The 26,441-nt window shown below is 47.6% G+C and overlaps 1 protein-coding gene across 7 annotated transcripts in view; it reads left to right on the top strand.

Annotated features, from left to right (window-relative positions):
- Positions 1–16,346: 16,346 nt before the first annotated feature.
- Positions 16,347–26,441, top strand: part of KIF1A (kinesin family member 1A) — a 4,129,412-nt gene continuing 4,119,317 nt past the window's right edge. For all 7 annotated transcript variants that reach the window (XM_069618139.1, XM_069618143.1, XM_069618141.1 and 4 more), the window contains exon 1: positions 16,347–16,568. The gene's annotated coding sequence lies outside the window, so the exon portion shown is untranslated. The remainder of the gene's footprint in view (positions 16,569–26,441) is intronic.

Raw genomic sequence — 26,441 nt, 5'->3', positions numbered from 1 at the left:
AGAACACAAAGCCTCACGTCAAAATCCACCTGGCCGTCATAGAAATGTCAGAAAACGACCAGTTAGCCAACATGTTGGGGCAGCTACGTTCCGAAGTACATGCAGCCAGGCAGGAGACCAACACCCTGAGGAGAGAGCTGATAGTAGCCAAAGAATGCACTGATGATTTAAGCCGGCAACTTCTCCAGTCACAAGCAGGGCATGCACCATTGCCGGGAAGTGTGCCCTCGATGCCAGCACCATCAGCCAATCCCGTTCAGATAACCCTTCCTGGGGCAGTTCCCTTGGCCCCACCCTAATGATTTACGGGGGATCCCAAGAGGTTTGCAAAGTTCATGAACCAGTGCCGCCTGCACTTCGTTTGTAGACCAGGGGCCTTTCCCAATGACCAATCACGGGTCGCTTTTGTGCTATCCTACCTGAGTGGTAGCGCCGCAGACTGGTCTCTATCCTTTGTGGCCCAAGATGATCCTTTGCTGCATGCCTTCAGGGGCTTTCAGCAGGAGATGGAAAAGCTCATGCGCAGGCATTAGACAACGAACTTCTGTCCCTACGCCAAGGGAATCAAGACCTATTAACATACATAGCCACGTTCAATAGACTCGTAGTTGAAGCAGAATGGCCAGTGGAGAAGAGAACCACGTTATTTCATCAGGGGTTGCGGGGGGAGCTCAAGGATGTTCTCACACAAGTAGTGAACCCCCCGAAAGACTGCTCAGAATTCATTGACCTTGTTGTTCAACTGGATCATAGGTTGCAGAACTGAAGAGCAGATTGAACCAGGGACCCTCGCCCTATGTTTGTGTGTTCAAAGGACAACATTGCCCGCACAACGGAAGGTTCAGGAGAACCAATGCAAATCGGGGGTGTCAGATCCCCCTTGACTAAAGCCGAAACGGATAAAAGGAGACAGCAGCAGTTATGTCTGTACTGTGGAAGGTCAGGTCATTTCCTTAAAGAGTGCCCTGTGAAGCCACCGAGGAGGACGGTAGGGGCCACGGACAAGGAAGATACCATCAAGGAATCGGAAAACTCCCCAGCCCGGCAAGTGTAGGGGTCCACTTGTCAAGTGAAGAAACATAACTACACACCTCCCAATTTGCACTATCTGTGGTCTTGATCAATCACCAACAACCATCTCGGATGCACGCAGTACGAGCGTACATTGACAGTGAAGCCGTTGGGAATTACATCGACCAGGATCTTGCGGCAAAGGTGGGGCTTCCGTTACGCCCTAAATCAACCACCGACACTGTTACCACTGTCGACAGCACGGAAATAGCTTCTGGTCCAGTATCCCAATGCACTGCAGCTTTAACCCTTCTGTGTCAGGATGGACATCAAGAATCTATCGTTTTCGACCTCATTAAGGCACCACAGTTCCGGTTGATTTAGGGAATGCCATGGTTGGTAGCTCACAATCCTCAAATCGATTGGCGAGCAAAAGAACTGGCCTTTCCCGAGACTTGCGCCCACACATGTTATCACCAAGATAAACAACCAATAGACACCAGAACCTCCACGCTTGTGACTGTGGCAATCGGCACCCTACCAAGTGAATACCAGGATTTTCAACATGTCTTTCAGAAAGAAAAGGCTAATACCCTGCCACCGCATAGACCATACGATTGCAAATTGACCTGATAACCGGCGTACAAATCCCTTGTGGGCGAATCTACGCACTCACCTCACCAGAAAACCAGCACCTGAAGGCCTATCTTGACCAATACCTGACCAACAGGTTCATCCGTCCCTCGAAGTCTCCAGCAGCCAGTCCTCTATTATTCGTACTTAAAAAGGAGGGGGACTTGAGAACGTGCATCGACTATCGCGCACTGAACCAGATTACCATAAAAAAACGCTACCCCCTGCCACTGATCCCTGAATTGCTTGATCAAGTCAAAGATGCCCAAATCTGCACAAAACTAGACCTGAGGGGGGCATTTCGCCTTGTTTGCGTAAAACAGGGGGACGAATGGAAAACCGCTTTTCACACCAAATACGGCTTGTACGAATATCAAATAATGCCCTTTGGCCTTTGCAATGCGCCTGTAGCATTTCAATACTTCATTAACGATGTCCTACGGGAATTGATTGATGTCTGTGCTCTAGTGTACATCGACGATATTCTAGTATATTCCGCATCAAAGCAGGACCACTTTAAACACGTCCGATCCGTAGTGGAGAAACTCTGTCAACACCAGCTCTACGCCAAGCTCGAAAAGTGCTCATTCCACGTCTCCGAGGTGGAATTCCTGGGCTTTATTCTCAGCCCGAATTGAATCCGAATGGATGTACACAAGGTAGATGCTATCCTGAACTGGCCATCCCGAAATTCATTCAAGGGGGTTCAAAGTATGCTGGGTTTTTCAAACTTCTACCGCCGGTTCATCCCAGGATTTTCACAAATCGTGCATCCCATCACGTCATTGCTAAGGAAAAGCAACAAAAAGTGCCAGTGGACAACAGAAGCCGAGGAAGCTTTCCAGGAACTCAAAGCAAGATTCACATCTGCCCCAATATTACGCCACCCTCGCCCTTATCTCCCATGCCTGGTGGAAACGGACACCTCAAGCATGGCTATGGGAGACGTCCTCTCACAAAAGTACCCCAAAACGGGCCAGTTACACCCTGTTGCCTTCTGGTCACGTAAATTCACACCCCCTGAACTCAATTACGCTATCACAGACAAAGAACTCCTGGCCATTAAGTCAGCCTTTGAGGCATGGCGGCACTACCACTTGGGCGCCAGACACACAATTACCGTAATAACTGACCACCGGAACCTCCAGTACCTAAAAACGGCAAAGGCCCAATCCTCACGACAACTACGTTGGGCTCTTTTTTTTGCTGAATATGACAACGTGATTACATTTCGACCAGGGGTGAAAAACGGGAAGGCCGATGCCCTTTCCCGTATGGGGGTGGAAGAGCAAGGGTATCAGACCCCTGACCCAATAGCAATCATCCCCAGTGACAAGCTCCTAGGAATCACAGCAACCATAACTCAGAAAGAATTACATGAAGAAATCCAAAACCTGATGAGTCCAGAGCAATTACAAGTGTGGAGTGCACAAGGAGAACATTACTTGATAAAAGATCAGTTGCCCTACTTCAGCAATCGTGTATCCTTACCAAACCAAGAACTACGAGAACAAGTCATGTCCGGTTATCATGATTCTTTGATCGAGGGCCAGCCCGGAATCGCTAAAACCCTAGCCAAAGTAAAACGATATTATTGGTGGCCCACGTGGCGTAAAGACATTATCCAATTCATCCTATCTTGTGGAGTGTGTGCTCAAAACAAGTCATCCAAGCAGAAACCGGCTGGGCTATTACAACCATTGGAAATCCCACCAGCACACTGGCACACGTTGTCCCTCGATTTTATTACTGACTTACCACCCAGTCAAGGGTTGAACACTATTCTTGTGGTTGTGGACCTATTTTCAAAAATGGAAGATTTCATTCCTCTTAAGGGGCTCCCAAATGCTTCCACTCTGGCAAAGGTATTTCTTGAAGGCATCGTACGGCTCCATGGGTTTCCTTCAGTTTTAGTCTCAGACCAAGGTACTCAATTCGTATCTAACTTCTGGAGAAAATGCTGCTCGATGGCCCAGATCGACATCCGGCTATCCACCAGTCACCATCCCCAAACGGATGGTCAAACTGAGAGGACAAATCAGACGCTCGAGCAGTATCTGCGTTTGCATGTTACACCAAGCTGAAGGAAGCTGGTTCGACCTATTATGGATAGCTGAATATGCTAATAATAATTCCCTACACACCAGCACTGGGCAGACACCCTTTTATACCATGTATGGCAGGCACCCACGTACTTCTGAGTTGGACGTTCCTACAACCCTGGAAATGCCAGCAGTCAAAACCTTGCACACAACCATTTCTCAAACCTTTAAAAGGGCAGCTGAACACCTACTTCAAACTAAGAATCGCCAAAAGAAGTTTGCTGATCAACACCGAGGAAAGGCCCCCAACTACCAAGTTGGAGACAAAGTCTGGCACGTGTCCATTAAAGGAACCCGAACTTTCTGTCCAAGATACCTGGGTCCATTCACCATCAACTCCGTGATAAAACCTGTGGCGGTCAAACTAGCTTTGCCGTTAAACATGCAGATTCATCCTGTGTTCCACGTGTCTCTCCTTAAATTCGAAGTCAAGGACATCCTGGATTCAAAGTACGTCAGATTCAAATTATACTACTTAGTAGACTGGAAGGGGTATGGTCCACAAGACAGGACATGGGAGCCTTGTGAGTACATCCATGCACCTCGCTTGCTTAGATGATTTCATCAAAACCATCCAAATAAACCAGGACCAGACAGAAGAGCCACCTTGGGGGGGAGTGCTGTCATGATTCCTGCCCCTCATGTCCCCAGACCTCCAAGACGTTAGGCTGGAGCCAGGCCACGATCACCTCCATGGCCCTCAAGGGCATCTCCATCCCTCCAAAGACCCACTTGGAGTCAGACTTGGCGCTTGTGGCACCAAAATCACTCACTCCCATAGGATAACATTGGGGATTGGACTTGTAGTGCATTGATGGGGACAAGATGGATGCCCCCACATATTTCGGTTCCCAGAACTGCATGTGCAGTCTAGTCTTTTAGCTGTGGTTCAGCCCAGAGAAACCAGGGATGCCAAAAACTATTTAAGCCACGCCCAGGCTGAGAAACATGTTTTGTGGTTTCTGCACCTGCAGCGTGACACTCACCGTGTTTGGATCGGTCTCCAGTAGGCCTGCATCTTTCTTCTGCGCTCAGCTCCTGCAAGAACAAGAACACTGCAAGGAACAGCCTTACCTTGCAGCGCTTCTGCCCATCATTCATCGCTTCTTCTGTTCTGCGGGCATCTTCAGGGGTGTCATTCCCATCCCGGCACGCCGCTGCCAAAGGAAAAGGGAAAACAACAGAAAAAAGGCATTAGTAAGCATTCAGCAAATCTTCGCTTATTTTTAAAGACTGTACGAGCTTCAAACGCTTACCTGAATCCCAGCCGCTCTGAGGGAACTGTGTCTCCGGAACTTCTCATCCTTCTGCAAGAGGGAAAAGACACTCCAGGTTAGCGTGGAAACATCTAGAGGTGCTGTATACCACGCTTACTCACCACATTTCTTCTTCATAACCGGCATCCACGCTGAAAAGGTTGTGGCACCTAAAATACACAGAAAAAGAACTCAGTTCAATACAAATATGAAAGGGTCGCATTGCGCATCGCGCTCTCACTCACCTTCAGCGCTACTCATCTCAGCAGTACGTTGCCATTCCCGGACGCCGGCCATCATCTAAGGAAGGAAAGGAACGAAGTTAGAGAACTGTTCAAAAGACTCATTATACTTACCTGTCGGACTCTTGCCAGTGAAGTAACTAGGCAGCAACGAGCCTGCATCAATCAACGCGCCCCTGCGCTGAAAGCAGGACGGAGATCACACTTTCCAAGAAAACAAGGTGAGCTGTGGATCAAAGGGAAGGGTTGGACCCCGGGGAAGAAGGGGTTCAAGCACACAGAGACAATAGGGAGTTAAACTCTACCAATCCTGTGTTTCAGGCCCAGTCTCCAGTTGAGTAGAATCCAGGGAAGGATTCGAGTTCGTAAGAGGTCAGAACAGGCTGAGTGACGTCCCTGTGGATACCAGGTGAGCGTTACACAGAGTGAACTAATCTATCAAACTGGCTCAAATTGTCCAAAAAGTGGCACATTTTCACCCAAAAATTGGCCCACGCCAGCATTTTGTGTTTTTGATTCGGTCATGGGCCAATTTCCCTATAGGCCAGTGCAAGCCTGTGGGACATCCACAGCCGGAGTAATGGCACGCCTACAGAGACCACTGTGAAGACCGAAAGTGCTGTCTTTCCAACACTGTTTGGTTCCGTTCTTCTTCTCGATATCAACATTCCAGCGACTCCTTCTTCCAAACGGGGTCCATCTTCGAGGGGTCTTGTAAAATAAAACCAAGAAACTCCACCACTTCACTTTGCTTGTCAAGCACCCGAGGCACTGTGACGAGGAAGAGCATCTTCCATCCTCATGAATCATTCGGGAGTCCCAGATTCATCTTGGATCATGTTCTCCTGTGGCTTCCCAGGTCCTTTGGGGTAGTGGGTTCTATAGAAAAAGAAGCAGAGCATTATTGAACAATTTTGGATTGGGCTGTAATATAGAAGGTAATGCACACCTTAACTTTTCCCTTATAGGTTGCCTAAGTGCGGGGATCCCCACACAGTATTGTCTATCTACTTTAACGAATGCATTCTGTCAATGTTCCTAATCTAACCTGCTTTCTACAGTAATATCTAGGCATTATCCAAAGCTTTATGATTCCTATGCTTTTTAATAACTGTCAGAAGTTGGTGCATTCGAAATTAAATCTAAAGTATATTGTGGAACTACATATATATATTTACCATTATTCGATTAGTGTTGCCCGAGTACAAAGTGTGTTATTTATTGAGGTATATATTTACTTGAACCTTATTTTATATAAAATAACTGTGTTATTACATAACATAGTGCATGGACATTCCTTTGTGGGGGCTTGGGGATTCACTGCACTTAAGAACCTGCCTGCATCACATCCCTTGAGTCTCAGGTTTGGTTGCTCGTCCATTGCTACCATTAGAGAACCTTGGCTGGGCTGCTCTGTGCCTCTACCCCAACTGTATAGGGGACAGAAATACAGATAACCCCTCAAGTCTTTACACAGACGCCTCTGAAAGAAATGCAGAATTACTGCTGGTTGTCTTCATGACCATCAGTCTGGCCTCAGAGCTGCCAGAAGCACGGAAACTGCTCTCCTGAACATCTGTGAAGACCTGCTCTCCAACCTTGACTCCAACACCCTGTGCATCCTCATCTTGCTTGATCTCTCTTCTGCCTTTGACACTGTCAACCATGCCATCCTGCTCAACCGTCTCCGTGATAACCTGGGTATCACTGGTCAGGCTCTGGTGTGGATGACTTCTTTCCTCTCCGACCGACCCTCCCAGGTACAACTTGGGTCCTTCCTCTCTGATATCTTTTTCTCTACCTGTGGTGTCCCCCAGGGATCTAATCTCTCTCCCTGGCTGTTCAACCAGTACCTGGCACTCCTTGCCCACTGCATCTCTGCTCCAATTTTCAGTGCTATGCGGATGTTACCCATCTCATTTGCAGGCTACCCTCGGCCTCCTCCTCTCCTTCCCTCTCCTTCCCTCATCTATGACTGTCTGTCTGCTATCGAAGAGTGGTATGCCGCCAATGGCCTCTGCCTTAATACCAGTAAGAATGAGAATCTACTCATCAGCATACCCACTCCCTCCTTCTCAGCAGCTCTCTGGCCGGCCTCTCTTGGCCTTCTTCCTGCTCCCACCTGCAAGGCTAAAAACCTTGGAGTCATCTTCGACTCCACACTCTCCTTCTCACCTCACATCTCTGACGTCTCTAAGAAGTCACACTACCAGCTGCACCTCCTCAGAGGTATTCTTCCTTTTATCTCCTTCCCCCAGAAGCTCACCATCTCCAGAGCCCTGGTTCTCTCTAGTCTGGACTATTATAACAGCCTCTATCTAAATCTGCCTGCCTCTACTCTCCGCCCTCTGCAATTTATCCAGAACTGGACTGCGAGACTTGTCCTTGGCCTCAAGCCCAGGCATCGTATCTCTTCAGGACTGAAATCTCTGCACTGGCTCCCAGTGGCTGCGAGGATTAAGTTCAAAACCCTCTGCATTGTCCACAAGGCCTTCTGGTTCCTAGGGCCGAAATACCTTCAACTCTCTCTTCCCAAATATCTTCCTTCTCAAGCTCTTCGCTCATCCGCCTCCAACTCCCTCAGGGTCAGTCACTTTTCCAAGCAACGAGTTGATGGTAGATCTCTCTCTTCGGCAGGGGCCTCCCTCTGGAACAGCCTTCCTGCCTCCCTGAAACTTGAGGAGAACCATCTCCGGTTCTGGAAGCACCTCAAAATTTTCCTCTTTGCATCTGCTTTCTCTCCCTCTCTCCCCTGCTGAATTCCTGGCTGAAACTGCACTGGTTACCTGGTCACCCTTTCTGATCTCGGACCCAGGCCTCCCTGGCAACCCCTGCACCTGGAGACTGTTTTATGTCTCCCTACTCGCACTTATGTCTGCACTTACCTTGCACTTGCCACCATCTGGCTGTTTTTATTTATCTTATTTATTCTACTATCCCATGTACTGCACTTTCCCCTCTCCTTTCCCCCACGCACTTTCCCCCCTTCCCCTTCCCATGCATTTGCGCGATCTGAATGACACCTGGCCTAGTAAGATTGCTGTCTGTCGTCCCTTTTGTTCCCCCTCCTTTGCCTTGTCGCGCCTTGAAACACTTGTGTATAGGCACGTTATAAATGCCATATCATACTGGAAAGTATCCACGAAAATTCATGTTCACTGTGGTCATGTTCACCATAGGAATACATTGTAAACACTGGCTGCCATGTCTACAATGCAGGCTGTGTTTACTTCCTTTGCACAGGAGAGTGTGAAAGGGTGGCATAGAAGCATGTGTGGTGAATTTTTACACTTCCCTTTTGCTCTTCGCCATGAAAATTAGGAAAATTACACAGTGGGGACCTGTCTATGCTAAAATACAAACGTAATTGATCCCTGACGTATAATTACATGAAGATTTGCATACGAAATTCTATGAAGCTAATTTTCGAGACTCTGCAAAATTTGGAAGCAGGGACCTATTACATTTGCGCTTTTGTGTAAACTGATCCCTGTCACCTAATTTCCCCCATTTGACCGGCGTAGTGAAAATGGAGAGTGAGAAAAGGCAGTGTACACACTTGTACGCCACCCGTTTGCACTCCACAATAGAAATTAAGTAAAAACTGCCTGTCATGTGTGCATGACAGATGGCGTTTGCAATGATAGGGAGTCTGTTGGTGAAAAAAGCCTGCGGACACGATAGGAATAGGTAGCATTTGCGCCAGCATGATAATTCATGTGGCACAAATCCTGGAGTATTTGTATGGCAGAGAGGAAAGGGGCATTGGGATTGTCAGTTACGATCCCCTCTCCGCCAATGTTAAGTATGAAAATGAGATGCACCATTAATTGAATGCGTAAATGTCCTATACAGGACTTTTGAAGAGATGCACCATTAATTGAATGGGTTAAAGTCTTACAGAGGACTTTTACGCATTCAATTAATGGTACATCTCATGGAAAATGAGCTCCTATGTGAGTTAATTTTGCTCTCGAACATACATTGCCCAGGGGGGACCACTTACGTTTGCACTTAAATGCAAATAGGTTCCTTCTGGGCAGTTTTAGTCATTTGCACTGTGCAGTGTAAAGAGACGGTGGAAGCCTCTTTACACCCCTCTTTTGCATTCCGCAGTGCAAATAGAGTAAACGTTGACTGACATGTATGCATGACACACAGCGTTTGCAATGATTTCCAATTGAACGAATCTGCCTTCTTTTTACGGGTATTCCATTGTCAGGTTTGATAGGAGCAAGCGGATTATCTTCTATGTCTGATATATCAATGTCCACCTCCCCTTTCTCCTCACCTGTCTCTTCCGGGACGAGTTCTCATCTGGAGGTCTTGTTCTTGGGTCTTTTCTTCTTTGTGAAGAGATACGGCCGTCCGCGGGAAGAAGCCACCCTGATTCCCTGATAAACAGGGAAGTAGCCGGCTCCCGTCCCGCAGGAACCAATACGAGAAGAAAAAAGCAGCCGCTTAAAAAAACCTCTCAACGGATGTAGCTGGTACTGATGCCGTTCAGGAAGCGATGACAAATGTAGTCCGGAATTGCAGGTAGGACGAGCAGAAGCAGCAGATAACCTCGGAGATGAAGGTAAGTTCCTCAATGCCGCTGAGGACCGGAGAATCCGGATTGCAGAATAGCTGGTACTGAGCAAGGAGCAGTGCAAAGGACTAGTGGAAAATCAGGAACTGCTGAAGTACTGGAAAGGAAGCACCGGCAGGGACCAGGGAAGCGGTCTGAGAGAAAAGAAGGAAGGGGGAGACCCAGTACGGTGCGGGAACCGTAAGGACGGGGATACAGAGAAGGAGAAGGGAGGAGGAGATAGCACGGAGGGAAGAATCCGCTCCAGGAACAGCGGAAAAGCAACAGGTACGGAGCAAGGTAAGAAGTAGCACGGCAACAAAGCGAAAGGAAACAAAGTTGCAACGCACAGAGCCCAGAGAGGGGCGTGGCTAAATACGGAAAAGAGAAAACAAGAGAAAAGACTAGACCGTCAAACCAGGAAGTGAAAGAAAAAACACGGGACAGTCTAATGGCGCCGCCAACGCCAAGCCTTCCATAGCCGCCAGCGACCACCAAAAGACGGCGGCATGACAGTATGCCCCCCCCAAGGGACACCCCCCCGGCTTACCCGGGAACAGGCGGTGAAATCGTTGAACCAACGCCGGAGCGTGCACATGAGACACCGGTTCCCAGGAGTCCTCCGAGTGAGGATACCCCCTCCAATGGATCAAATACTCCAAGCGACCCCGCCGATAGTGGGAGTCACGAACGGAGGCCACCTCATACTCATCGAAAGGAATCACCGTGGTGACCGGATCCTGTGGCAAAGGGCGATGATAGGGATCTCCCTTGCATTCCCTCAGGAGAGAGGAATGGAAAACAGGATGGAGACGGTGCATGTACTTGGGCAACAGGAGGCGGAAGGCCACCGGGTTGATCCGGCGAAGTATAGGAAAAGGACCCAGGTAACAGGGAGACAGTTTAGAGGGGTGAAGCCAGCGAGGCAGATACCTAGTAGACAACCAGACCTTGGTGCCCCTCCGCCATGCCGGAACGGGCAAGCGCTTAAGATTACAGTACGATCGATACCGAAGACTGCTTGCCCGCAAACATCCGGCGGCCGACTTGTGGGCCTCCGAGATACTGGTAAGCAGGGCATCCACAGATGGAGTGGTGGAAGGGGGAAAGGAGAGAGAAGGAGTAAAGCTGGGATGGAAACCATAGGAACAAAAAAAAGGACTGCGACCAGTGGCACTGTGCTCGGCATTGTTATAAGCAATTTCTGCCGTGGCCAGCAGACTAACCCAATTATCCTGTTGGGCATTTGTGAAGCACCTAAGATACTGCTCCAGTGTGGCATTGGTTCTTTCTGTCTGCCCATTAGTCTGCGGGTGGAAGCCTGACGATAAGGCATGTTCAATTCCCAGTCTATCACAAAGCTCCTTCCAGAACCTTGAAGTATACTGAGAACCTCTGTCAGAAATAATCTTGTCCGGAGTACCATGCAAACGAAATATTTCTCTGGCAAATACAGCCGCCATCTCGGCGGCAGTGGGAAGACCAGCCAAGGGAGTGAAATGTGCCATCTTGGTGAAGCAGTCGACGGTTACCATGATGCACGAACAACCTTCCGAGGGTGGCAGATCCACAATAAAATCCGTGGAAATAAGGCTCCAAGGTCTCTCAGGAAGATCCTGCTGTTGGAGAAATCCAATCGACTTCTGAGTGCAATGTTTGGATCGAAAGCATACAGGACATGACTTGACGTAGGTTGAAAATTCTTTGGCCATGCCGGGCCACCAAAACCTGCGACGAAGCAATTCCAGAGTGTTCTTAACACCTCTGTGACCTGCCGTTGGGTCATCATGACACCACTTCAAAGCCGAATGACGGGTGAATCTGTCTGGCAGGAATAATTGCTGTTGCTTAAAACATAAGCCATCTTGAATGGATATGTCCTTAGAGAGAGGAGAGCCAGAAAACATGCTGGTAGACTGTGTGGCCTTGCGAACCCTTTCCAAGAAAGACTCCACCGTACAGATTACCTTGACTTCAGGAAGCATGAGACTAGGGTATTCCTTCTGAGACATGTCTGGATAAGGCCTTCTAGAAAGGGCATCAGCTAGGATGTTCTTGGATCTTGGCAAGTAGGTCAATGTGAAATCATATTGGGAGAAAAAATGCGCCCAACGGGCCTGACGGGAGTTCACACATTCCATCTTTTGCCGGATTTTAAGATTCTTGTGGTCAGTTCTGATTTCAAAGGGGTGGTTAGCCCCTTGTAGGAGATGTCTCCATTCTTCGCATGCGGATTTCATGGCCAGGAGTTCTTTTTCTATTACCGAATAGTGTGTCTGGCTGTCATTCAACGTCTTGGACATGTAGGCAACAGGATATTCCAAACCTTCATGTTCCTGTAGAAGAGCTGCACCAATCGCAGCGGAGGAGGCATCAGTTTCTACAATGAATCTTAGACTTTGATCTGGTTGATGAAGTACCGGGGCAGAGCAAAATTCCTCCTTCAGTTGTTGGAAAGCCAAGCTTGCCTCAGAAGACCAGACAAAGGGCATTGAAGACTTTTTTAACAGCTTTGTAATGGGAAGGACTCGATCCGAGAAACCTTGGATGAATTTGTGGTAAAAATTAGCTAGTCCTAGAAACCTTTGAACGTCCTTTATGGAATGGGGTGTGGGCCATTGCAGTATGGCGTCGATCTTAGCGGGATCCATTCGGATTCCCACCGAGGACAGGATGAAGCCAAGATAGCTTACCTCAGATGCTTGAAAGACGCACTTATCCGCATTGACCTTAAGTAGGTTGTCTTGCAGTCTTTGAAGAACTTGGTGAAGGTGATTAGAATGGAGTTGGGCGTCCTTAGAATAAACCAGAATATCGTCAAGGTAGACGATGGCACAATGAAAAAGCAGATCAGAAAAGGTGCGGTCCATGTATCTTTGAAAAATCGATGGAGCGTTGACCAGACCAAAGGGCATGACACAATACTCGTAGTGTCCGAAAGGAGTGCGAAAAGCAGTCTTCCATTCGTCGCCTGAGCGTATCGGCAAAAGGTGGTAGGCTCTTCTTAAATCGATCTTAGAAAAGATTTTAGCCCCTTGAACTGCTTCCAGAATGTCTCCGATCAGCGGCATGGGATACCTATCCCTTAGCGTGACTTGGTTGAGGCCCCTGTAATCGATACAAGGTCGAAGTTCATTAGAACCTTTCTTCGGAACAAAAAAAAGCGAAGCCCCAGCGGGAGAGAATGAAGGCCGGATCAGGCCATGATATCAATTAGAATCCAGATATTCCTTGAGAGCCTTCTTTTCCTTGAGGGAAAGAGAAAACATTCGCCCAAAAGGAACAACCGCATTGGGCTGGAGAATTATTTGACAATCTTCTGGTCTATGAGGAGGTAACTCCTGAGGGCCATCGTCCGTGAACACCTCCTGATAGCGGAGATAATCTTTGGGGATGCTATTTACCTTCAACACATCTGATCTGAAGACTAGATCTGGAATAATGTGGACCGAAGTATGCAGGGTCTGCGTAGAACATGACTGACGACAAAATGTTGAAGTAAATGACAGCTGATTCTTTGTCCAATCAATGATCGGGTTATGCTTCCGAAGCCAAGAGACCCCCAAGATCACTGGAAAATGTGCTGCTCGGATCAGGTCAAATTGAATGGTTTCACTGTGATGGAGGATCTTCATCTGCATAGGAGGAGTGGTATGGGTAATGAGACCCGAGCTCAGAGGTTTACCATCAACTCCTTCCACCTTTTGGTCCTCATCTTTCTGCAAACGGCGAATGCCGGCCTTGTCAGCCCAAACCAAGTCCATAAAGCAACCTGCAGCGCTGCAGTCCAGTAGTGCCAGGACCTCATAGGACTGCTGAGAGATGAACTCAACTCCAACTACCATGAGACGGTTGTCTTCTGTGGTATTCATGGGTGTTACTGATAAAGAAACAAAGGGACCAGGAAATCCCCCTCGGTAACTTGTCCCTACTAGCTCCGAGGAATGGCGTTTCCCGATCGTCGTGGTGGTACATCAGGACAGTCCCTAAGAATGTGCTGGTTGGATCCACAATGCATACACAGGCTGTTCTCCCTGCGTCTTCTTCTTTCTTCCGAGGTAAGTGGCCCTCGAGTAGTCCCAATCTGCATTGGTTCCTCTTTCGACAGACAGGTAGGAGAGGGGGAGGTAATTCCAGGATCAGCCGTAGCAGGAAATCCACGCTGTTTTCAACGTTCAGACCGCCGCTCTGAAAGGCGGAAATCCAGCTGTACCACTGTAGACCACAAGTCGGTTAACGTAGCCGGTCTGGTTACCCTTGCCAATTCGTCCTTAAGGTCTTCCCTCAATCCTCGACGAAAAATGGTGTACTGGGTGTTCTCTTGCCAGCCTGCGTCTGCAGCCACCCGTTTAAAGCTGGAGATGTAGGACAGAAGATCTGAATTTCCCTGTTGAATATCAAGTAACTGTTCGCTGGCAACTACCGCAGTCTCTTGCCTTTCAAAGGCCAATTTGAACTGGGCGGTGAACCCGGCGTAATCGTGTAGTAACGGGCTGGCACCGGTCACAAGTGGAGTAGCCCAGGAAAGAGCATTGCCCGTAAGATTAGAAATCAGAAAACCTATGCGGGCTGTATCTGAGGCATAGGTCTGAAGGTGAAATAGATTATGCAAGCCTCCATGAATTCTTTAAATCTATTAGGTGAACCATCATATTTACGGCAGGCTAAAGGCATTGGAGGTAGATCACTCCTGGACTGTTCGAAGTGGTCGACTCGCTGTCTCAGAGCAGTGTTTTCGGCCTTCACAGCCTGTAATTCTAATGTCATATTCTGCATTGCTGTAAGCAGCTCTTGGGCCTGTTCCGGGGTAGTCATTGATATCTCCTTTTGGCGTTGCAAACTGTCAGGTTTGATAGGAGCAAGCGGATTATCTTCTATGTCTGATATATCAATGTCCGCCTCCCCTTTCTCCTCACCTGCCTCTTCCGGGACGAGTTCTCGTCTGGAGGTCTTGTTCTTGGGTCTTTTCTTCTTTGTGAAGAGATACGGCCGTCCGCGGGAAGAAGCCACCCTGATTCCCTGATAAACAGGGAAGCAGCCGGCTCCCGTCCCGCAGGAACCAATACGAGAGGAAAAAAGCAGCCGCTTAAAAAAAAACTCTCAACGGATGTAGCTGGTACTGATGCCGTTCAGGAAGCGATGACAAATGTAGTCCGGAATTGCAGGTAGGACGAGCAGAAGCAGCAGATAACCTCGGAGATGAAGGTAAGTTCCTCAATGCCGCTGAGGACCGGAGAATCCGGATTGCAGAATAGCTGGTACTGAGCAAGGAGAAGTGCAAAGGACTAGTGGAAAATCAGGAACTGCTGAAGGACTGGAAAGGAAGCACCGGCAGGGACCAGGGAAGCGGTCCGAGAGAAAAGAAGGAAGGGGGAGACCCAGTACGGTGCGGGAACCGTAAGGACGGGGATACAGAGAAGGAGAAGGGAGGATGAGATAGCACGGAGGGAAGAATCCGCGCGAGGAACAGCGGAAAAACAACAGGTACGGAGCAAGGTAAGAAGTAGCACGGCAACAAAGCGAAAGGAAACAAAGTTGCAACGCACAGAGCCCAGAGAGGGGCGTGGCTAAATACAGAAAAGAGAAAAAAAGAGAAAAGTCTAGACCGTCAAACCAGGAAGTGAAAGAAAAAACACGGGACAGTCTAATGGCGCCGCCAACGCCAAGCCTTCCATAGCCGCCAGCGACCACTAAAAGACGGCGGCATGACATCCATATGAAATCATTGGTTTTTGGCAGCATGAAAATGTCATGCTGGTGTAAAAAGAAGCTGTTTTTGAAGGTGGAGGAAGAAAGGGAGGCGAAAACGAAACTCCTGGTTTGCCGCTGCCCTCTGCCTTCAAAAACAACAACACATTCCTGGAGCATGAATGGAGGCGTTAAAACCAATAGTGCCACCATTTACCTCCAGGCACTCAAACATGTGCCCCTATGGAGCTCATTTCGGAGTCTCTGTAATTCGTCAGTGGGGACCTGTTACAATTGCACTTTTACGTGCACCCATCCATGCCACCGAATTATCCTGCTGGCGCAAGTGCTGTATTATTTGGACGTTAGAGAGGAAGGGACCAGCAGAAAGGTATGTTACGCTCCACCCCTCCTCTCTGCCATACACATGCATTAGAAATGGGACCTTATGCCACAATGGAACATGAGCTCCTGTCCCAATGCATAAATAAAGACACCAGCAGTAAAGTAAGCACCACATGGCTGGTTCTTCTTATTGAGTGCTGGGAAATCCTATGCGACACACCCTTCTCACAATAGAGGTGAGTGATCTCTGTAGTAAATCGTTTCGTGGGAGCATTTGTGCGTGTGTTTGCATGTCCATCACCTCTCTCTCTGACCCTCACCGATGAATGATGATGCACGTGAGTGACGCTGAACATTCTATGTCTCACGCTGTTTCTCTGCGATCGCGCGACCCCTTATTTCTCAGTGATGGTCGCTGTTCTGCAGAGGGAGCTCGCCCAGCCTACATCCCGTGATGTGATGTCACAGGTTCAGCCCCATCATTAGCACAGGAGCTGCCTCCTCCCGTCGCCGTCAGCAGACATCCGAGCATCCCAGCTGCTCCGACAGACACGGCAAAGGGCACAGCCTATAGGAAAACGAGCTACGGTCCTACGGAACCAAAAACACGCCCAGCAGCAATCGAGGACTGTATCGCTAACGCCGGTGCACACACCCAGAGCATCCCGAGGACCCACTCACTTGACATAGTCCATCGAGGGAACGCTTAATCGGAACAAAGGTACCGGCAGCATTGCTGCGTCTCCAGTGCTGCCCTAGACTCCGTGCTCTATACCTGTGCAGTGTATTGTACTCTAAACCTTTCAACCACTCGACGGGGAGAACACTAGGCGGGTAAACCTTAGACATTCAGCCCTTTCCAGCTATTTGCACTGCCATTTACCGCTGCGCAGTGTTCCCGGAAGCATTGGATGGCTGAAATCCCTTCACTGGCACACATTTGTGTTGGAGCTTCTGTCCCCACCCTGTTCCATCTTTTTCCGTTCTCGTGGAATCCTCCCACCTACATTTGGATATAGATATGGCGACGTTCTCCTAAGCTTTTGTAATTTGAGCTCGGTACTATTGAGGAAAAAAGAATCAATTGGCACCGCACCCCTTTGTATTGATCACTCGTCGCTTTTCACCGAAGCATCGTCTCTGCCTGCGGGGTTTTGTATTCCCCCTCCTTTCTTCCAGTAGCTGTATTATGTCTCCCTTGACAAGCCAACAATCCCTCTGTTCCATCTCAGTCAGAAAGCAGTTAAGTAAGATTCAGAAATGACTTCGGTGGGCAGATGGATGTGAGGTCATAAACAAAGTGGGTGGATTTGGGAGATGATTAAGGGCACTCGGTCGCCAGCGGTAGGGTTTCCTGGAGGGATGTGTAGCGAACTCCTAAGCATAGGAGAGGTAGGTGAAAACGATTCGTTGGGGTGACCAATTATTTCGTTAAATAATATTCAACACCTTTTGTCAAGGCATTGGGGTGTTCAATGGCGTCTCAAATTCTTGGCCACTCTCCAGTGCACCCCTTAGAGAGAGGTAATTTGTTTATAGGGCTTCACTATCCCCCTCAATCTGTTCTCTGCAAACACACGGCTCTACCGTATTACTGTATTCTGATGTTTTTCTCTCCCTCTGTCCGAATTTGGTGCTGCTCGGTTATATCGACTCTTCTGTCGCTCTCCCTATTTTTGTGCCGTCTTTCCTTTCTTTCACTGATCATCTCCATCCCTACAATGGCTCTGCGCCTTCTGCTCGGTTCTAATGCACGCTCTCGTCTCTTTCCTATTCTAGAAACCATCCTATTTTGACAGAATGTTTACATATATACCATAAATCCAAATGTATCACGAATGCAATGCACCAAATACTCGGCGTTCTTTAGTGTCCTTGGCGGTACGTGGTGCCAGGGGCGGACTGGCCTATCTGCCATTCTGCCACCGGCAGAATCAAAATGGACTTTGGATGGCCCTGGGGCTGATTTTATAAGCTACTCTGGGGCCGGTTTTATGGGCCACATTAATTTCCATGGAGCTGGGTTGGATTTTGTACTTGTTACATTTCATTACACAGCCTGCCTCCATTTCGCCGCACAGCAGCAAACTGATGTATTTATGATTAGAATGCACACAGTGTTAGTTGGAGCACATCATCAAAGAAAAGTTGACACATAGTGTTAACTTGTCTTTGATGATGCACCAATAGCATGAGTCAAGGAGCTGGCAGTACCCCAGCCATTCACTGGCTTGGTGCCAGGCAGGCAGATTCACTTTCACTTCGACAACACCAACAATTCCTGTCGTGGGGGGTGGGCTCTACATCAAATTTGCTTTTGCCTTCCTTGGGTGGGGGCAGGGCGGGGCTGACCCGGGGATGACTCTTGAGCCGCGCCCTCTCAGGGCAGAGGGCCCGTTAATATGTAGCAGGCTGGCAGTGGCAGCCAATCATGCTCAAGACGTGTGGGCCCTCATGCACATTGGTGTGTTACTGGGTGCCACACCCAGCACAATGCACAGATATTCGAAAGGAAGTGTTGATGACAGAGGAGGGAGAAGGCCTCAAGCAAAGCACACTCGACAACGACAAGGGGCCAATTCGCGCTGCCTGCCGTGAACTGCAATGGAGAGTCTCTGGAGACAGAGTTTGTGCACGTGGATTACACACAGTAAGTAATAAAAACAACATTGAATGGGCCAGCAGGGGTCAGGAGTCGGAGAAGAGGCAGTCACTCTGAAGGAGAACAGTCAAGTGAAGTGTAAGTAATTAATTGTTACTATCTATGTTAGTCGAGAAAGGGCCACAGCACTGCCACTCAGTCAGTGTGTGTCATGGCCGTGCAATCATCATGTCAGCATGACTAACAACACATGCAACTCAAACTACAAGGGGATGTTTGATCACAGAAAAAACAAATATGAAAAAAATCACATTTACAATCAGACTAAATGAGTGTCTTTTGAATGTAGACCAGGTTTTCTCAAACACCTGTTGCAGCCATCAGCATCCCTCCCATCCATGGCATATGGTGGTGGGAGCATGAGATTACTTAAACTCAATGCTATTCCTGGCACTGTATCCGGAGCTGTTGAGGAAGGGAGACGTGTTGTGGTCTGTGTGGGTCATTGCTTGAAACACCTGGCTCAGTGTGGGCTAGACAGCGGTGGAGGGCCGGCCATTGTAGTAGTCCTAATCCTTACAAAAGTGCACCATGGGAGAGGGGAACACTGAATCCTAAAACGACCCATTTGTGTGTACATAAATGTGCGCGTGCAGGATTACCAATTTGAATGAATGCCAGGACAACATGCTTAAAGTAGTGTGTACTCGGCTCAAATGGAAGAGCTTCCCTGGACAGACCGAGTGTAGGGAAAGGTTAAAGGTCCTGTCCTGGTGGCGCATGCAGGCCTAGGTATCCTGGTTGATGTGAAGTTTTCGGAAATAGTATAATTGTGCAGTCTTTCATTCTACTAATCGAAGCGTCGGCTTGCTTCAAATTCCCATTCCCCTTATGCCTTTATCTTCCTGTCTCCACCCCCCATATTCTATCAAGCCTGGCCCCATTTCTCATAATGTGGGCCCAGGGGGTTTTAGGGACCTGGCTGTCCATGTTGCTCGTCTGTGCATAAGGCATTTATGGGGCCCTCACCTCTTTGGGGTGCTACTCGGTGGGAGGGCTTCACGAATGGAGGAGGTCTGACTACAGTTTAGGCGAATCAGGCGGGACTGGTTCTGAAATGGTTATCTGCTGCGGCAAAGTTAGGACAGAGTTACCAAATGTGCAGCCTAATGTATAAAACATTAATGCTGCTCTTTGATGGTACTCAGCGAAAGAGATGTTTACGCTGCTATCAACGGTGCTACGCTCCTGTCAGTGCTGCTTTGTGTTAAAGGCATGTGAATGTGATGGTGTTCTGTGGTGAAAACACTCAGTGCTGCCCAGTGGTAAAGGCATTTGATGCTACTCAGTGTATCATTGTTAAAAAAAGCACGATGAAGGCGGTTAATTGTAAATGTTTAAATTGGGTGTACCTGAGAGGGAGTGGTGATACAGTATTTAGGTGGCTCCAGTGTCACAATAAATATGTGCAGGAATCTCTATGTTTCGGCCTGGGCTACCCTATGTCTATGTTATCGTACCTGCTGTGAGATTGTATGTATGTATGTCACACTTATCAGGTCATGATCGAGCCTCTCTGAAAGCTTCCTAAGACTGAAAACGAACTGCATCCACACTACGTGTCTCTTTGAGACACGTGTCTCACGTGTCCCTTGAGCGAAAGCTCTTATCTTCTAAAAATGTCTGGAATTCGACATGGACAAACCGCTACAGGCCAGGTGAAAGCTTCATAATTTTAGTTTACAGAATTAAATATTTCATAATTTTAGTTTACAGAAGTAAATATGTAGTAAATATTGCTGCATGTATGTGTATTTATTGCATGCCCGTTGACTAGGAGTGTCCAATGCACAGTACTTCTTGTAAGAGCTGATTTCCTAAGTTCCAGTGTACAATTATAGGACAAAGACAGTCAATTGTAGATCTGCATTAGGTACAAAGTATGGCAAGCACAAGTGTGCACTATAATTTGTCATAATGTGTCCTTTCGCTCTCCGTCCAAACTGTTGGCTTTCGAGCCTTGTGTTGACCTTGCTTCCAAACTTTGCAGCTTACGGCTGTCACGTTCTGTAAACCCTAGGATTGTTTTTCAAAATGTACTATATATCCAGAATATGGGGATTAAGGTAATCGGCAAAACAAATTTAATTTAAAAAAAACTATGTCCCAGAACGCCTTGCACAGTGCTTCCTCCTTACCTTTGCAGGTCAAGTTGAAATAAAAAGAACATTTGTGCTGGCAGACTGTTGCATTTGCTGATACCTGAGGCGAGGCGTATGATCATTATTCTCTCTGAAAAGATCAGTTTTGTTTATTCCAACGTTAGTCACGGTCTCTGGCATCTAATCCCTGGCCCTTATTCCAAACAGCCTGCTTTAATATATATTGGGTGTATGGTTGAATGTACAGATCCTACCTTTTATTGTGCCTGTGCACTTGCACAGCTGAACCCCAATACACAAAATTATATGAAATTATGTTTTCTCTGTGCCTCCCTGTGCATTGGGAGTTTTGTTACAGGCCCCTCGGCAAGGGACCTCTCAGAGGTTGCATTGAGGATCCTTTCTGAAGTTGCATCAAGGACTGTTTTCTTGGGCCATTTGTATGCCTGGGAGGATGCCCGGGGGACATAAGGTTTATTGCACCAGGTTTCTTTTGAATACACGTTTTCTGGTGTAGGGCATGTTTTCTCAGGGTTTTGAAGAGAAAACAGGAAGTTGTGGAAAGTGAGAGCTTCTCACTTCACTAAAGTCTAAATAAAGTCTAAAGCCAGGCTATTGCCAGTGCCAGTTCTGCAGCACGCTGTGTCATACTGGTATGAGCATCACGTGGTGCGGTGAGGACAGGTTTTTGTAATTTTCCAGCCAGCAATCGCACCTCAGTATTTTAGGTGCATTACCCTGATGTAACGAGGGATGGTTCTCACACTGTAGAATTGGGGAGTTGGTAACCGTAGTGTGGCATTGTTTTAGATTGGGGATTGTCTGAGCGACATGAGATGTGTGGTGGCGCCATGGCTGTGGTGAATTGTGGCATTGTTAAGTATTAATTGAAACTGCATGCTTGTGGACATCACCCTTTCCTGGCACTTTACCCGCAGGACTAGACAACACATACAAGCATTGTAAATCCTGGCCCCTAATCCTGTGAGAGATCTATACCTAGACAAACCCAGATGTGGGGTTCATGCATGCTTAGATTAAATGCTTCTGTCTGAACATAGATTTATCACACTCTCATGCTGTCTCGACTAAGGGCTTGGTGATGCAGCTTCGCTTTGGTATCAGCTGTGATTCAAGAATGCTGCAGAGCCCATCATTGGACTCGACCCAAGTGCACCCTAGTCTGTTGACCGATGCACAATAATTTATCTTTAACTGCTATTTTCCAATATAACAATGGGGTAGGAATTATAGAGACTGAGGAAGGAAATACATAAGGAGGAATGGTAGAAGAGACAAAACAAGGAGGGTAGAAGGATGGGGGAATGTGAAGAGGAAAGATGATAGTGAGGCAGGAAGGAAACAATGTGAGAGAGGAAGGAAAGGAGGAGAGGAATCATGCCCATTAAGAAAGGGGAGAGAACAGAAGGGGAGGCAAGAAAAAAAGAAGGAACACAAGAAAATAGAAAGAACAAAATCAAGAGGAAGGAATGCTCCTCCTAGTTTACGCCAGTAATATAGACCAGCAGCTTGAGCGATCGCTGGTGCTGCTGCGATGTATGCATGATCTACAGGTAGCAGGTTCAAATCCAGGCAAGGCCAACTCAGCCTTTTATTAATCAGAGGTTGATAAGTGAGTACCTACTACTTTGATTGGGAATTATTGTATGTAAATATGTGCTATGTACAGTGCTTTGGCAAACGCGCTATTTAAATAACAAATCATTATCAAATGCCGGAGCCATGGAAAAGGAATGTTATCACTCGTTTTCTCAAGTGTTTACACAAAACATTACATGCAACAAACACCATTAACCCTCCAGAAGTAGCATTTTCTGTAAAGTTGTGAATTGACATGATTCACAGATGAGGGTTTGAGGGCCATTTTCTTTAGGTGAGGGCCACTTTTATTTTAGGTATCCGGGCCCATTTCGTGTCCCAGTCCGACCCTGCGTGGTGCTAAAAACAAGAATATAAATACGGTGGGCCTGATTGACAGAAGTGTTTTATAATGGCGCAACCCATTTGCAAAACGCTCTTTGAATGCAGCCCATTTTGTGATTTTTTGTGTTGAGGACTTCATCTCTTCTGTCCAGTATTCTCGATAGCAGATGTGTTCCGTTCCCAGCTCCCTGCACTCGCCCATTAACCAGACAGAGAATAATGTACCCATTCCTTTCCCCATGACCAAAAAGGGTGTTGCTAGGGCTGGAAAAGATCGGGGGCTACGTTACAACCAAAAGACCCGGGGCTATAGCCCTGAGCCCCCGCCTAGCACCGCCTCTCGTGATTATGATCGCTACTTCCTCTTTCGTTGGGAACTCGTATGTCTTAGACAACGGTGTCAATGGATGGAGATGGAAGATAAGGAAACGCATGGGAAGAAAGAGAAATGGAAGCAGTAATGGTAGGATTAATTATCAGTATTCTTCATTACTTCTAGCCCTACTCATCCTCATCACAGTACTTAGCTATAAGGCTTGTCCTCCCGCCAGGAACTCCATTTTTCAAGGCTTTCCCTCTTGCTCGACCGTCCCCTTTTCTCCATGATCCTCAGTTTTTATACATGTAGCCAAGTCATGGGACGCTTCCCAATGTGGGTGGATGAAAAGGGACGTCATTACTGTGTTGAGGAAGAGTACGACTAGGAGTAATACAAAGTATTGGTAAGTAATCCAACCATTACCTACACATCCTTCTTTCTTGTCCGAGTACTTACTTATGAAATTTTCCAAAGCATCCATTTGTGGGATGGGGCCCAATGGCAAACAACTCAAACTGCTTGTATTACACCCACCACAATTTCTTTTTTAATGAATTGCAAGTTGGTGAAATCACTAGTCCCTTAGTGAGTTCCTGAACTCAGTACAGCAATACCAAATGAGATGGCTTGTGAATCATCCACATTCAGTTTGTAATCAGAGCTCAAGTCGAGGGTACACGCGGGGAGACGGAATCCCCCCACTTTATTCAGAGGGGGGACTCGGCCCCCCCCAGCTAAAAGAGAAACATTGGATGTACTCTTTGAATTCATGAATTGAAGCAGACCTTGACCGCAGTTGTTAGGTTTGGAGCTGGACATTTCACCACTGCACTATATAACCGATCAAAAATAACAAACAACTAAAGGTGAAATATCCCATTTCGGTACTGCAAGTCCCAGGGAAAACATTTGTAGTGGTTCTTGGAGTTTAAAACATGGACACCTTTCAACATTTTCAAAAACACTATTGGAAGAAAATATCCTGTCTTGGTTTTGTGCGTGTGTTGATTTTATGAAAGGCAAATGCCATTCGTCCTGTTCAATTTGGGTGGTTATGAAAAGCCAATTTAATGAAATGCGCATATTTCATTCACCTTGATATGCTAATTTCTGGCGACGTCACATCCCATCGCGTTTGTTGATGAGTGCCCCCACTTTCATTTTTAGGACTTGACCCCTGTTTGTAATGTCTTATAAAGATGTTAGGAGTAGCCCAGGTGGCTGCTTTACATATCTCCTGGAGTGACACCACTTCTGTACTGGCCCAAGAAGTAGTAATAACCTTGGTAGATCTACTTTACACTGGCCCCGAGGGTTGTAATGATCTCCCGTCATATTCCATCAGTATGATTTTTTAATACACCTGTTAATAGCCACTGTAGAGGCTTTTTCCCCCCGCATTGCCAGCCCCAAAGGTGACCAGCATATTATATGATTTCCTGATGGGCTCTGTGAGTCTTAGATACTCAAGGACTGTTCTTTTTACATCAAGGCAGTTTCAACCTTGCTATTCCTGGGACCCCGGGTTTGTGAACAAGTCTTGAGCCTTGTGGAATTTAGATTCTACCTTGGGCAGGAATACAAGGTCACACCTTGGAACACAATAATCTTGGTTACCCTTCAGAAAGGGGGTCTACATAGTAGGGCACCAATCTCTCCCAATCTTCGAGCGGATGTAATGGCTATGAGGAAGGTCGTTTTAAGGGGTAACATCCTCATATACAAGTCTGCAAGATGTTCAAAAGGTGCTCTGTGCAACATCTCAAGTACGATGGAAAGGTCCGAAGGAGTATCCTGAGAAACCTTCACGAGTATAGTGTTGGTAAAGCTCCCCATGAGTCTAGACAACAGTACTCCCCACCCCTCCCTTAGCCATTGAGGACCAGTGCTCTTGGAAATCCTTAATAGCCACCGTTGGGCCCTTAGGGAATATGCACAGCAACCATTTTCTGCCCCTTCCTGGAGGAAATGCAGTATATCAGGAAACCAACACCCCAGAGCCGGAAGATTTTCTCCTGCACCAAGCCATAACATTTGCCCAGTGCCAGTTATTTGATTGGAGAGTGGAGGCCCTACTGGCCACTTGAATAGACAAACCTTATCGTTGTAAGCCCCTCTTTCAACTTCCACACTGACCATTGGATTGAGTGGTAGGACATGTGTTCCAGAGAACACTATAGAAGAGAAGGCCTCTTGGAGATCAGCCAATGAAGTTTCATGTGTCACTGCAGCAGGAAAATAAACCAACTTTGCCTTGGCCGAAATGGTACCACCAGCATTACTGTAGCCCTGTTGTCTCTGCTCTTTCTCCGCACACCTGGGATGGGAGAAAATGCATATACTAGTGTTGTGGGCCATTCTGACAATATTGCATTCACCCCCATGCCACTGGATATTGGAATCTAGAGGATGACTCTGTCAACCTGGACATTCCATTCTGTGGGGAGGCTGTGATGCTGGAAATGCATTGGAGGGACAGGGCCTCCATGTCCTTGTCTTGTACTCCCTTATCATGTGTGTTCTGTGTTGTTTTCTGCACAGGAGTCCATGTGGGACTCCTGGGAGTGCAGCTCTTCCTCTTTTTGGTCCTGGTGAACAGACCCTTGGGATACCCTTATGGCACTCATGCGTGGGGGTACAACCCAGTACCTCTAGTGTATGTTTTTGGGCACTTGTGTGTGGCCCACGGAGCAGGGCATGGGCTGGTGGCAGCTCCATGCTGAATTGGACAGGGTGCTGATTATCCTCCATTTTGGGATGGCCCTGCCATTGGAATCAGTTGATTCCTGATAGGAGACAAGATGGCCCCTGTGGCCTCTTGCTTTCGATTGCCTGTTACCTTTTTTCCCCAAAGTGCTGGGAAGCTCTGACTCTGTCCCTTTCCCTGACTGGCTGTTGGTTGGAAGTTCCATATAGGTTATTGTGGGGAAGTCTAGGCCAGACTGGCTGGAGCCTTCCCAATGACTATATGTTGTGGGTACACCCTTGGGGTGGTACCTGGGTGAATTGAGTGTGTGACCAATATACATTTCATGTTATGGGTGTCGGGCATCTGGTGTGTGACACAATGACTGAGACAGCCTAGCCCGAAACTGGTATGAATGCAGTGTGGTGTGCTGAAAGGCTGGGTGCTTGCCCCAATCCACATTCCTTGTACCCCCACCCCTGGGTGCCATAAGGGTATACCAAGGGTTTGTTCACCAAACCAAAAATAGGAAGAGCTGCACTGCAAGGAGTTTCACATGGACTCCTGGGCAGAAAACAATACAGAACACATATGAAAAAGGACTACAGGACAAGGACAGGGAGGCCCTGTCCCTCCAATGCATTTCCAGCATTTCCAGCATCACACATAGTGTGTGGCCATTTCTTTGTGGGAGATTGGGGACTATACTCTACTTAGGAACAAGCCTGTATCACCTCCTGAGAGCTTAAGCCTTGATTGCCCGTCTATTCTACCATATAGAGAATCTTGGCTGGGGTGCTCTGTTCTTCTACTCTGCCATATAGTGGGCAGGAGTACAGAAACCCCCTTCAGTCTTTACAGAGGCAAACATGTCTATCCCG

The sequence above is a fragment of the Ambystoma mexicanum genome, chromosome 10 (genome assembly GCF_040938575.1).
Source record: "Ambystoma mexicanum isolate Mex_15411 chromosome 10, UKY_AmexF1_1, whole genome shotgun sequence".
NCBI classification, from domain to species: domain Eukaryota; kingdom Metazoa; phylum Chordata; class Amphibia; order Caudata; family Ambystomatidae; genus Ambystoma; species Ambystoma mexicanum.
Note: the sequence above shows the minus strand (reverse complement) of the source record. Positions and strands in the feature narration are given on the sequence as shown.